This window comes from Callithrix jacchus, chromosome 15 (genome assembly GCF_049354715.1).
Source record: "Callithrix jacchus isolate 240 chromosome 15, calJac240_pri, whole genome shotgun sequence".
Lineage (NCBI taxonomy): Eukaryota > Metazoa > Chordata > Mammalia > Primates > Cebidae > Callithrix > Callithrix jacchus.
Window position 1 is genome coordinate 41,812,547 of NC_133516.1, and position 13,612 is coordinate 41,826,158.

The 13,612-nt window shown below is 38.2% G+C and overlaps 1 protein-coding gene across 44 annotated transcripts in view; it reads right to left on the minus strand.

Moving 5' to 3' along the window:
* FHIT (fragile histidine triad diadenosine triphosphatase) overlaps positions 1-13,612 on the minus strand; it is a 1,534,178-nt gene that overhangs the window by 335,323 nt on the left and 1,185,243 nt on the right. For 2 of the 44 annotated variants that reach the window (XM_078351374.1, XM_078351372.1), the window contains exon 1: positions 9,144-9,333. The exons of the other annotated variants lie outside the window; for them this stretch is intronic. The gene's annotated coding sequence lies outside the window, so the exon portion shown is untranslated. Of the gene's footprint in view, positions 1-9,143; positions 9,334-13,612 lie in introns of those variants that run through there. 44 annotated transcript variants of the gene reach the window in all.

Here is a 13,612-nt window from a genome sequence, read left to right on the forward strand (position 1 = left end):
ATGGCTGATCTCCGCAAGTCCAGTCTATCATTTATTCAACTACAAGATGGAGAAGTTTCACTTTGCAGCACCATGTGTAAAAATAGCTTGGAAATTTTTGTAGAGAACAGGTTCAAGATGAGTCAACAGAGAAATGTTGTTTCCACAAAACACATTTTATCTCAGACTGTGAATGCAAGTCTGGTGTTAAGGGAGGTGATTTCTCACTCTGATCTTATTGACAGGGATACTCGTGGAGCTTTCTGTCAACCTGGGAGCTGCCAGGAACAGCCTATAGCACATTCACAAAAAGGATCAGTATGGCTGAAGAAAATCAAAGAAAACAGAAATGAGGAAACAAGGGCCAACCTTTAACTATAGCGTTGGAAAGGCAGTCATTCTAGGAAGGAGGAACAATGCAGGTGAACCCACTAGTAAATGGTAAGATAGAATACGCATCCAGCATATGGCCGTGGAGTGACTTGGATCTGTATTCCAATTCCATTTTACCACATTTAGTGATTTGACTCTGGGCAAATAAACTTCTTATCAGTAACCTCACCTGCAAAACAGGCATTGTTTTTTCTATTGGAACTGCATTTCAGAGTAACCACACAGTAGCGATGATGGAAAGTTCTTCAAAGAATTCTAGCATTAAAAGCAAAAGGAATTCGATATTTACAAAACAAACAAACAAACAACAAAAACACACAACCATTTTTAAATCCCTAGTGCAATAACTGACTCATGCAAAATTATTAACAGATGATTTAGGGCTTAGGTCAGGAATTCTTAACCTGGGGGTCTCATGGAGGCTTAGCAGAGAGTGCATGGATAAAAGAAAGGGAACACATGAACATGAATTTAAAACATGGTACATACTCATTTTTAACTAAAATTTTGGATCTTATTAAATCACAAATGTAAGCAACGAACTGCTGCAGTAACAGTAGTACCTATGATTTTGTCACAGTATAAATCACAGGGATTTAAAAGATAGGTAAATAATAACTTTACAGTTATTGCAGTTACCCTGAAATATCATTTTTTCTAGAAGTACTTATCATTACAATTAGTATCACTCAATTATGATTGTCATTATAGCTGCTACCAGTTCTTGTTATTTAATGTGTAATACAGAAATGCATATTTCGCTGTATCACAAATTTGCTATTTAATATCGTCTTCACTGTTACTAAACAACATGAATTTCCTTGGTACTTCTGTATACTTAATTGTCCTTACTTAAAAACATTACTGGATTGCTTGAGGATGGGAGTTTGAATCCAGCCTGGGCAAAGTAGTGAGACCCCATATCTAAAAAAATGAAAAAAAAATTAGTTGGGCATAGCGGTATGCACATGTGGTCTCAGCTACTCAGGAGGCTGAGATGGGAGGATTGCTTGAGCCTAGGAATTCAAAGCTGCAGTGAGCTATGCTAATACTACTGCACTCCAGCCTAGGTGAAGGAGCAAGATCTTACCTTGAAAAAAAATAATAAAAATAAAAACATGGAAAAAAGTATACAAGCTTCACCAACAAGCAAAAAGAGCACTTAACAAAAAAGTTTAAGAACTCCTGCTTTGGATGAAAGTGTGACGAAAAATTTTATAATGGAGGATAAGGCTGTCACTACCTAAATCTGCTGATCAATTTCAGGATTCTAAGAGTAGGACATCCAGGCATTATGCCTCCCTATACAATGTGATTTGAAGCACATAGTACTACTAACGCAATGCTTGTATTTGAAAATGATCCATAGACCCACGGCAGTCTAAAAGAACTTTGTGCAACTGTTTACACTATGCAACACAGCAGCCACTATCTACATTTAAAATGTGGCTAGAGCAAATGAGCAACCTCAGTTTTTAATCTTAACTATGTAATCAGCCACATATAGCTAGTGTCTACCCTAGAGCCCATCTTTTAACCTGACAACAAAGATACAGAAACAAGTTAAATAACACCAAAGGAAAGCAAACAGACAAATCCAGACTATACAACAGTCTACAGGACAACTCACCCAGTTAAAAAAAAATCAATGGCATAACAATATTGGATTGAAAGGGCAGTAAAACAAATAACAATCAAATATGAGGTGTAGATTTTATGTGGATCCCGATCCAACCAAGCAATGATAAAAAGACATTTTAAAACAATCCAAGAACTTGACTACTACATTAAGAAATTACTATTAATTTTGTTAAACATGATAATGGTATTGCCATTAGGAAATTTTCATAGTTTTTAAAGATATATGCTGGTGTGTGTAGAGTTAAGATGAAAATATTGCTAAGCATTGTTTTAAAATATTTTAGCAAAAATTCAAGTGGATAAATGAAGCAAGCGTGGCAAAATCTGAATAACAATCGAATCTGGTTGAAGGTAAATACATATCCTTTTTATTATTTTTGGTGCTTTTTGTGAGCATGTCTGAAACACTTCAAAATTAATTTTAACTGTGATAATGCACTGGACACAGTGACCAACACGTAGTAAGCATTCAGAAAATGTTAATTGGGAACTATTAGCAACATCACTATTGTAATTTATGGTCCCGAAAGTCTAAAACTAAGATCTGTAAAAAATACAAAGAGGTAGCTTTCAGCTCGATCTAAGAACGGGCTCTGGGAAAATGAAAATACACCGTCTGGTGAGGAAGTAGCCATCAGAATATTCAAGATAACAGTAACAGCAGTGACTTACATGATTGAGCACTTATAATGGGGCGGATGTAGTTCTAAGCACTTTTCACATATCCCCTCACTTAATCTTCACAACAATTTCATAAGGTAGGTATTCTTACTGTCCTTTCTACAGCAGAGATTGATCACTTGGTAAGGATGCTGCAGAAGAGGGTCAAGGTGAATGGCTTTGCTAGTTGCCCTTTAACATCCCTGACAACCCTGAACTCCTCTGATTCAATGAACATGTCATTCAAATGAATTTTGCACTTTGGCCAGCTGGCTGGCGCATGCAGACACACACACACACACACACACACACACACACACACACAGCAATTCTTCCTTTTACTTACTGAAAGGTCTTTAAACACCACCTTTCGTTTTCAAATAGGAGACTAAAACATCACAAGAATTTAATTATCTGTAGGCAAGAAGATGATATGATCAAGAAAATGCTACATTTAAACTACTCCATTTACCTCCTTTCAAATCTCCCATCAATTAGTGGGAAACATCTTCCCCAGGCAGCTGTTTGACCAACAAATGTCCACGGTATATCTTTGTCAACATGTTTCAGAATATAAATCCAGATTACAAAAACGAAAGTTGGTATAAAGGCTGTCATCATATATTATATCATTTGGAAAGAAATACTGGTGACCTTATCCAGTATGACTGTTATAATAGTAATAAAATTGAATCTTGGAAGATTACACTTCTGGTCAAAGTAGTAAAATGTGACCTTATTCTATTCAACATTGACATTTATTATATTAATTTACATGTAAAAAACTGCATTTGAATGATATTAAAGCCCTGGTTAGAAATGTTAGAATAGGGAATGTTCCAAAACTTCAGAAATAAGATTTCACTTTACCAGCCATACGTAGCATTGAGCTTGTTTGATGCAAATCAAACTAAATTTCCTTCACCAATCTCTGATTCAGTTCTAACTGTATTATTGCTACTATCTCATTCATACAGAAGAGATTTTTCTCAGTAACGCTTTAAACATTTTATAAACCTTAACTTATTTTCATCATGCTCTAGAGGAAAAGATAATACAGAGCACTGAATATACAAACCTGACGCAGAGGATCAAGCCATCTGCTTATGGCAGGGTGTTTCTCCTCAGCCCAGTAAAACTGTGCTCAATACTGAGTATACCTCAGGTACTGCACTAGGCCCTAGAAAAATACCAAGGCCCAGAGGTGGGGAAAGAGACTCAGACCACTACATGGGTTTCACAGAATAGCCAGGTAGAAAAAAGGCCTCATCTTGCATATTATATAAGCAAAGTTTAAATTTTGTTTTTCTGAGATGAAATTTCACTCTTATTGCCCAGGCTGGAGGGCAACGGCACCATTTCAACTCACTGCAACCTCATCCTTCTGGGTTCAAGTTATTCTCCTGCTCCAGCCTCAGGAGTAGCTGGGATTACAGGTGTTTACCACCATGCCCAGCTAAATTTTTTGTATTTTTAGTGGAGATGGGTTTCACTTTGTAGGAAAAGCTGGTTTCGAACTCCTGACCTCATTTGATCTACCCGCCTTGGCTTCCCAAAATGCGTGAGCCACCATGCCTGGCCAAAAAAATTTTTTTATACTGCTCAAAATTTTATAGGGAGGTCCCTCCCTTAAATATAAGTTTTGCAAACTTTCAGTTTAGGGGTAGAACATGGAATTCTGCAATGAATTAAAGGACGAGGGTCAGCCACACCTCAATGGATTATTTTCTTTTCACCATTAGCCCAAAGTCCAGGCTTGCTAGGGTCCCAACTCTCCTTCCAATTTTGTTTTTCACTATTCTCGCCAAGACTCCAAGGTTTCAACCATAATTAACTTTTTGCTACGTATTTCCTCATTTGTCTTCGTTAATATTGTTTTCACTCTAAATATCTTGTTACTTTCTGTCAATAGATTAAGCTAGTTGTTGCTAGGATCACAAAGAGCCCCAACATTTCAGAAACTTGTAACAGAAAAGGTCTACTTCTTGCCTGCTCTTTGTCCACGATGGGCTAGTAGATCAGGTCTGTCCATCTTTGCAACTCCGATATCCAGGGTAAGACAGTAACACCAGCTTAAACACTGTTAGGAACCAAGCCAAGGGGAAGAGAAAACTGCAGGGTGTTACACCAAGTTAGGTGCTTAGTCCAAAGTGATACAATTCACTGACATAACTAGTCATGTGGCTCCTCCAAACCACAAGAAGCAAAATGCTACCATATATCTGGAACTAAGAAGAACTAAAAATATTTGGTCAGTACCATCAGTGACTCCCTATCTCCATGTGTCCCAAATCTTAAAATATTTCCAGATCTAAGTTAGAGTCCACCTCCTCCTAAAAGACAAGCATGGCCCTTCCTGCTAAAAGGAAACTGTTGATGTGGTTAATATACACAGCATGTTCTTTCACCTCATAAGGTGCTAATGAGTCTCTGAGAACCGTGTCTCTATTGGAATTCTGTGTTTCCCATAATGCCTTGCTAGATAAATATTGTCTGAATGATTGCACAAGGCTGTCTGCATAATGAGAGTTTCATCTCCAAAGACTTCAAATACCCTGGAGGCTAGCAATACTCGATAAGCAATAAAACTTTTTTATTTTTTCTTCTTATTTATATCATAAAGATACTTAAAACACCATTAAAATAATCATAAAGATGAAATAAAAATGAGCCCATAGTCCTGCCACCCTAAACTAACAAATGTTTTCATTTCATTTCCTCCCGGTCCTGTTCAAAGGGCATCCATTTCCTTTATATAGCTGTATTCAGAGTGCATACAAAGAGAGAATTCTAAATAGAAGAGAAGAAACTGCCCAGTCAAAAGGTTTGTTTTTTTTTTCTCCTTCCTCAATGTAGAGACACATTGGTCATATCTTAAAACTGGTTTTTATTTTCCCCAATAAAATCTCCATTAATTTAAAGCTTATAAGCTGTTTAATACAGTCACAATCATTAGGAAATACCAATGTAGTCTTCACCCCTACTTCCCCTTCTTGGCCCAGCACTGGAAGAAATTGCCTCTAGTGAAAGATTTGTTTCCATTATGAGAAGAAGGAAGAAAAAGAGAAGTGTGTGCTAAATCTTGGACAGTTCTGGCAAATATCAGCAGACCAATGTCACCTTGTCACAATCCATCATTAAAATACCATTAACGAGAGCTAACAACATGGAAGTTTTAACCTCATTCTTGAATTTATTCTTATTATTATTTTGCTCCATTTAGCTCATCCAATTATTTTCATTTTATAGTGCACTCTTCGTATTTGTGTAGTCTGAGGCGAACCCTTTCTAAAACGAGGTAGAAAATACATACATAATGCTTAAAAATTTTTTTTTTCATACTGCCAAATAGACACTAGGAAATCTCACCAGAGTTGATAAACAATCCAGATGGTGGCCACTTAACCCATTCAGTTTAATTAAAACCAAGTAAGTCTTTTCTTTTTTTTTTTTTTTTGGACACAGTCTTGCTCTATAGTCCAGGCTGGAGTGCAGTGGCACAATCTCAGCTCACTGCAACCTCCACCTCCTGGTTCAAGTGATTCTCATGCCTCAGCCTCCTGAGTAGCTGGGATTACAAGTGCACACCACCATGTCTGGCTAATTTTTGTATTTTTAGTAGAGATGACGGGGTTTCGCCATGTTGGCCAGGCTGGTTTCGAACTCCTGACCTTAGGTGATCCACCACCCTTGGCCTCCCAAAGTGCTGGGATCACACACGCATGAGTCACCACGCCCAGCCCAAAACCAAGTAAGTATTTAAATTTGTACTCAGAGCTACTTCTATACTGGGAAAAAATAAACACTCAAACACTTTCCAATGTTATTAAATTTCAGAGTAATGACTTCTTGCCTATTTTCTATTTTAATAGCTGATAGATTATTAGGTTTTCAAGCTATATTTTTAAAATTTTATGTTCAGTTTCTTAACCACTGCCACATGCACACATAATTTATACTCTTACATTTTTGAAAGGGTTTATTATTTTATGTGCTATAGTTATTGATCTGAATCAAATCCTTCTTACATGATTCAGTAGACTATAGTGGGAATAAAATGTGACTATTTACAAATGTTAACCACTGCTATAATTCATATGAAATCTGCCAAGCCTACTATATTATGAATAACATTATATATTTTATCTAAGAATCTCGTAACACCTACCTCAAAACTAAACATTCTCTGAAAATTTGTCAAAATAAAAGAAGTGCTTTTAAATAATATTTTCAGATATAACTGTAGACAGTTGCTTGTACATTTCTCTTCAATTTTAATACTGTCTCAATATGCATGAAACGCTTGATAGTTCAATAGTTGTTTTCATGAGTTGTGCCTTCATTAAGGCGCAAAACATTAAACACCTGGAATGCTGCTCGAACTATTCCTAAGGGAGAAATTTTGGTGACAAATGAAAGGGATACATTTTTAAGCTGAAAAAGTTGCTTGCTACTGATAAAGAATTTATATCAGAATGTTGCAATAGAGCAGAAGAAAGCAACATGAAAAGAAAATTAACATTCATTGAGAAACTGCTACCACGGTGTGAAACAAAGATCACAAAGCCAAAACTGAACAACGATCAAATTTCTATACAAAAAATAAGACACATACAATGCCTACAGTTCCAGTTATCTAATGCTGTGTAAAACAACTAACCTAAAACGAAGTGGCTTAAATAACAGTCATTATGTACTGCCTCTTATGGTTTCTGTGGGGCAAGGGTCAGGAGTTTTGGATCATCTCAGTCAGGAGGTCTGGCTCTGAACTTTGATGGTACTGCAATCACACCATGGCTGAGACTAGGGTCATCTCAATGGCTTCTATAAATATGACTGAAATCTAACCTGGGACTTGAGTAGTTAGGGGCATCCCTCTCTGGACCTTCAAGGTGTTCCCAAGTGCTCTCTCCAGCATGGTGGCTTCAGGGGTAGCCAGACTTATCACATATTGCCTTGAGGTTCCCAAGACATCTATCTCAAGAAAGAAAGAAAACCAAGAAAAGCCAAAGTTCCTTGAAGGACCTAGTCTTAACACTCATTCAGCCTTATTTCTGTTACATTGGTCAAAGCGTTTACAAAGGTCCACCCAGATGCAAGTAGAGGAAACACATCCTTCACCTTTTGATGACACAAGTATCAATGTCGCACCATAAAAAGAACATGTAGGATAGAACATATTATGATATTGCCACATTTCTAAGGAAGCTGCTCTACTAATGCTTAGCCACATGGGTTACTTATATTCAGAAAAGTAATGAGCAGTATTATCTGTAAAGAAAGAAAAATAGCCAACTTTGAATATCTTCTTCAGATTGGCAAATGTAATTGGGAAGAACAAACATTTGTTAACATTCCATGACTTGATTACAGACTCAATCTTAGGGTACTTTAACTTGCCTAGCCCTAGGATGAAGAGTATTTCTGTAAAACCTAAACACCAATTGTAATTCAAGCATTTTATTACCTTCTCTGGAGTACCAATGACTTTAACAAAGGCACAGTGCTTCTCTTTGAACAAGTAGCCCTGGCAATATCTGTACAGAGAGGTGCTTGCTAGTTTCTTCCGGGGGGCATTGGCTTCCCTTTGGAATTTTGCTAGAACACACCTTAAGTTGAAAATAAAAAAACGTTCAAAACTGAATCAGTTCAGAGGAGACTATTCATTTGAAAAATACTTATGAGGTATCTATTGTGAGCTAATAACATGTTGGGTGCTAGAGACACAGTAATGGGCAAGGGAGACAAAAATCTCTGCCAGAATAAGTCCATATACTCTAACATTCAGCCAGTTCTCTGGTGGCCACAGTACATATATGACATTCTCTGGATAAGCTGTAGGAAGAGAAGGGAAACTAAAACGGAGCCAGGTGGAATTCCTACATTTTTGTAGTGTCCTCTGAGGAGAAGCTGCCTACAAAGGAAATTGACAAGGACTTTCCAGGAAAGAGAAAAACACAAGGGGTAGGTATCTGGAAAGTCAGAAAAAAAAGTACATTTCCAGAAGAAGGGAGGGGTCAATTGTGCCAAGTGAGCTGAAAACTAAAGATCATTTCCAAAAATAGCTTGGAAAACTCTACTTTAAGAAAATACAGGGCCAGGCGCGGTGGCTCACGCCTGTAATCCCAGCACTTTGGGAGGCTGAGGCGGGTGGATCACGAGGTCAAGAGATCAAGACTATCCTGTTCAACATGGTGAAACCCCGTCTCTACTAAAAATACAAAAAAATTAGCTGGGCATGGTGGCGCGCACCTGTAATCCCAGCTACTCAGGAGGCTGAGGCGGGAGAATTGCCTGAACCCAGGAGGCGGAGGTTGACGTGAGCTGAAATCGCGCCACTGCACTCCAGCCTGGGTAACAGCAGCGAAACTCCACCTCAAAAAAAAGAAAGAAAGAAAATACAGAGTAACTTCTGCTGCCTCAAACAGCTTTTAAATGTGGGCAAATACTGGGATATTCTCTCAACCTACCTGCAAGTCCTTTTACATGAATGCTGCAAAACTTTAAATCATGTTCTTTGTAAATGATGCCCTAGGATAGTGGTTCTTATCCAGGGTTTCACACTGATTTAGTGAAGTGTTTAGGTGAAAGGCACACCTCAGGCTGTTTGAGAGAGGAGGTGCGGAGCTCTAACTGGTTATACAACCTCAGGCAATTCTCAATGCAGCATCCTACACGTGGATATATTCGCTATGGTCACAATGCCCTAGCCTGACGTCTCAACCTTTCAGAGTCACTAATAATTCTGTGAGAATTAGCCTTTCTATATCTGGTTCACTGGATCATAAAATTAAGAGAATTCATCTAGGTCAGTGGATGTGAAAGATTTCTCTGTCCTGAGAAGTCTTAGGCACTCTGAGAAGCTGGAAGGCAGGACGGGCCAGCAGATTCTGAGCACCTTTCTCCCGTCATCTGAGCAGCTCTGCTTCTATTTGTTTCATACATGGGGCTCTGGCATGAGATCATGCTTGCCCAAAGATTGTCACTGAGTAACCAAACATAAAAAGTTTAAAAGCTAGTAGCTGGGATGATATCTAATGCCTCAAACTTCAACAAAGCTAGGTGATGGGAAAATACTGCTGCGGGGAAGACAGCCTAGGGACAGGCGGAGAGTCCTTGGAGAATGCAGATCATCAAAACAGCAGCTAATTAAGGTACAGATAATTGAGAGCTGGATTATCAATAATATTGTATGTAAAAAGTTGCACTAAATACCTCATTTTCAATTTGTCTTATTTTTCTATATGGTTATCATAGAAATAATGTAGTAACAGCAAAAGCAAAAAATAGTCCTATAAAATGTTCACATGGCGAATTCAGTACTCTTCCACTCGGAAGGCGATGGTAGAAGACGGTAGCTCAGGCACTGCAGCCCAGTTGAAGATATTAGAACCAAATATATTGAGTTGAAAACATTAACGCTGTCACTGCTGAGAAGTCTTAACTTTAGTAAAGTATTTAACTTGTCAGAGTCTAAACGTCCTCATCTGTGAAATGGGAGAAATTATAAGAGTTCACAAATTTGCACTGAATAGTCACTGATCCAATATTGTTTATATGTCATATAAATATTTATGGAGAACCAAATATATGCCAGGTACAATATCATGGAAATACAATAATGAGCAAAAATCCCTCAGTAATAGATCACCAAACAAATGTTTATCTTATAGGTGACTGATGATTAACAAATGTTTATCTTATAGGTACAAATGTTTGTTAACTGTCAGTTGCCTATAAAGATGACACACATAAACATGTCTAATGAAGATAGCATCCAAAAAGTTGGTGTCACCTAATCAATGATAATTTCCTTCTTTCTTGACCTTACTTTCATCATACTATAACTCAGTGATAATTAGTAGGGGGTGAAACAGAGTCATAATTCATTCATTTGTGAATCTCCCCATCCTCCTCACACTTACCTTCTCTCTATTTCCTTCTCCCAATCCTGGTTCTGGCTCTCTTATGCTTCAAAATCTGTGAAACTGGTTCAGGGGGCTTAAAGAGAACCACAGAGGCTAAGTCTGTATCATAAAGATTTAGGACTGGGGAGAGGAAACAAACAGGACGAAAAGCTGGACCAGATAAGAACTAGAAGGAGGGACTGAGGAGCTGGCCTCTACACGGTCCTGGGGCGACTCCAGGGCACCAACAAGAAAAGGGAGAAATATTGCTGAGGGGAATGAATTGCTTCCTGTTTCTTTGAGAGATTCAAGACTGGATTTCCTTTTAATTAACATTGGGCGGCTGAGCTGTACTTCTTGAAGCCAATTCTAGGTGGGGGTAAACTATCCTGGGGCCTCAAAATGTATTAGGAGCTCACAATAGCAAACCCATTGCTCCCCTAAAAGCTAGAAAGTGGGGTTTGCCAAGGAGACAAACCACAGGTGTCAAATACGTATCTAAAACACATCTCTGAAGGACTTTTCTAAATAAAAAGCTACTGATGCATTTAAAATTAAGTCATAAAACAAGAAGTACCTGTGCATGAAATATTTTTACAACTCCCACCTCCAAACCTGAAGCCACCCTATTAGCAACCTACCCTATGATCCTGGCATGACCCTATGGAAGGAGACCTGCAGATCTGACTGTTCCCCAGAGTCTCACTTGTACACGGGGCATTCCCAATGTGTCCCGGGAGCATTTGCCGCCTTCATAATGACCTCTGGAGGAGAGGAAACCAACTCAGAATTACTTTCATTCTCCTTCTAGCTTGTCTTCTATGTTTTTCTCTTGAGTCAGTGACTTCTTTCAGACACCAATAATTTATAATTCAGGAAAATGTCAAAGTATAGCAATGCCCTGAATAGTAATTACCACCAAGGATGGAATCAAGCCTTTGGAAGAAACACTAAGTTAATTAGCCACACACATGTTTACCGTTAGGCTAGTGGAGAAAGCAAGGAGCAGAGGATCAGAACTTGCCTGCTATGTACGGTCTTTATTAATGGTGGCATCTTAATTAAGTCTGTGGGACCCCACTTCTGTGAACTCAGGGAAGATACAAGCAAGTAAGAAGAAGAAATGTTCACACAGCCCCGCAGGGAGAAGATGCCACCCGAGACCACTCAGGACACCCACAAAAGAAACTTGGATTTCTGTTGTTTTCTGTCATTACCTGAAATTGTTTCTTTCAATCTTTCCACACCACATTTGTTTTGGGACAAAGGTCAAGAGAAGGGCAGATAGAGAAATATGGAAGCTTATCCATTATTACCAAAAATCTATTGAAAAAATCATGTTTTCATGAATAACTCATTTTATCCTTCCAAATTCTTATTCTCATTTCTGAGATATATTTTGTTTAGCTTTTTGGAAAATATCCACATTTTAAAGAAATATGCAATAAAAAAATAATACTCCCTGTTTACATGCTTGTGCAATCACGGCCACCTTTCCACAGAACCCTCTCAGAGGAAGGCCCTTTTGTGCCAACCTACTTAGATGTTACCAAAGGTGTACAAAAACACATCTCTTGCAGATGGCTGGAAGATAGCTCTGAGCTCTTTGTGTTCAATCAATCCCCCAGGAAAAGGCATTAGAAATTCATCAGAAGCAGCTCCCTGTTCTCAGTTTCTGAGCTTGGAAAAAGCACACTACAAATATACCTACACTGAAATAGCATTCTGAATGGAAAATGTAACCTCAAGTATCTTACTTGTTTCTTTCCTCCACAGTCCGACCGTCAATATTTCCTCTGTAGGACTGTATTAGTTTGCTAGGATGAACTTAACAAAGTAGCCCATACTGCGTGGCTTACAGAACAGACACGTACAATCCCACAGTTCTGAGGACAGAGGCCTAAACCAACGTGTCAGCGGAGTTGGTTTCTTCTGAGGACTGTGAGGGAAGGACATTAAACCCATGATAATTCTTTTAATATAACTCCTTGTGAACCAATAACGATGACAAACTATTTTTCTTGCCTGGTTGGAGATAGTAACAATACCTCCTACTTTCTACAACACCTACTTTTTTTCTAGTTCCATGCCAGTCACTTACCATGATAATGTTATGCCATTGTCACAAGGTGAGATTGATATTACTAGCTCCATTTTACAGACGGAGAGATTATGTATCTTGCTAAAGCTACAAGCTAATCCAGAGTAAAGGCGAAATCTGAACTCAAAGTATCTAGAAAGTCAACCCGAGATCTTGAGCCTTACACAATAGGATCTCTTTTAACCTTTTGAACCTGAGCATTTTTGACAACTGCCCAGCATCATATGTGTGCACATATTCTGTGCACGTTATATATGTATAAAATATGTTTTATCCCTCCAAAATCCATGACTAATGCAATAAACCTCCCATTGATTAGATACTCGTGGCTTTTCCTCATGTCTCTATCAGTGACATAACATATTAAACAAAAAAAAGTCTGACTGAACTGATTAGTATTTGATGTGCTGAAGAGTCTAATGTTTCTTTATATGAAACGTCAGACAGTGTGCAGCCCACTTAATTACTTGGTTGGCTTTATGTTTTCAAAATAATAAAACAGAATAACCCAAACGACAGGCTAATGTGGTGAGTGATATTTTAACATCTACTCAACCCTAAAACTGTGAAGCAAAAGTACTTATCCAAAATCCAATACTTTCCATTTCTCTTTTAACTGTTACAAGCCAAACCCAGCTACACTGATTTTTCTGCCTTTGACTTCTGCTAAAGAGTTCATTCCCAAACAGATTACTGTGTGGTTTTGCAGCCCAGAGGAAATTTTACAGCCAAGTAAAACCCTAAAATCATGAAAATCACCTAAGTAGTATGGAAGTGGCCAGTCTGCTTCTGTCAATTCTTTGGGACATTAAACCCATGATAATTCTTTAAAGGTATACCCTAGACTGGGCAATTTACAAAAGAAAGAGGTTTAATGGACTTATAGTCCCACATGGCTGGGGTGGCCTCATAATCATGGCAGAAGGCAAGG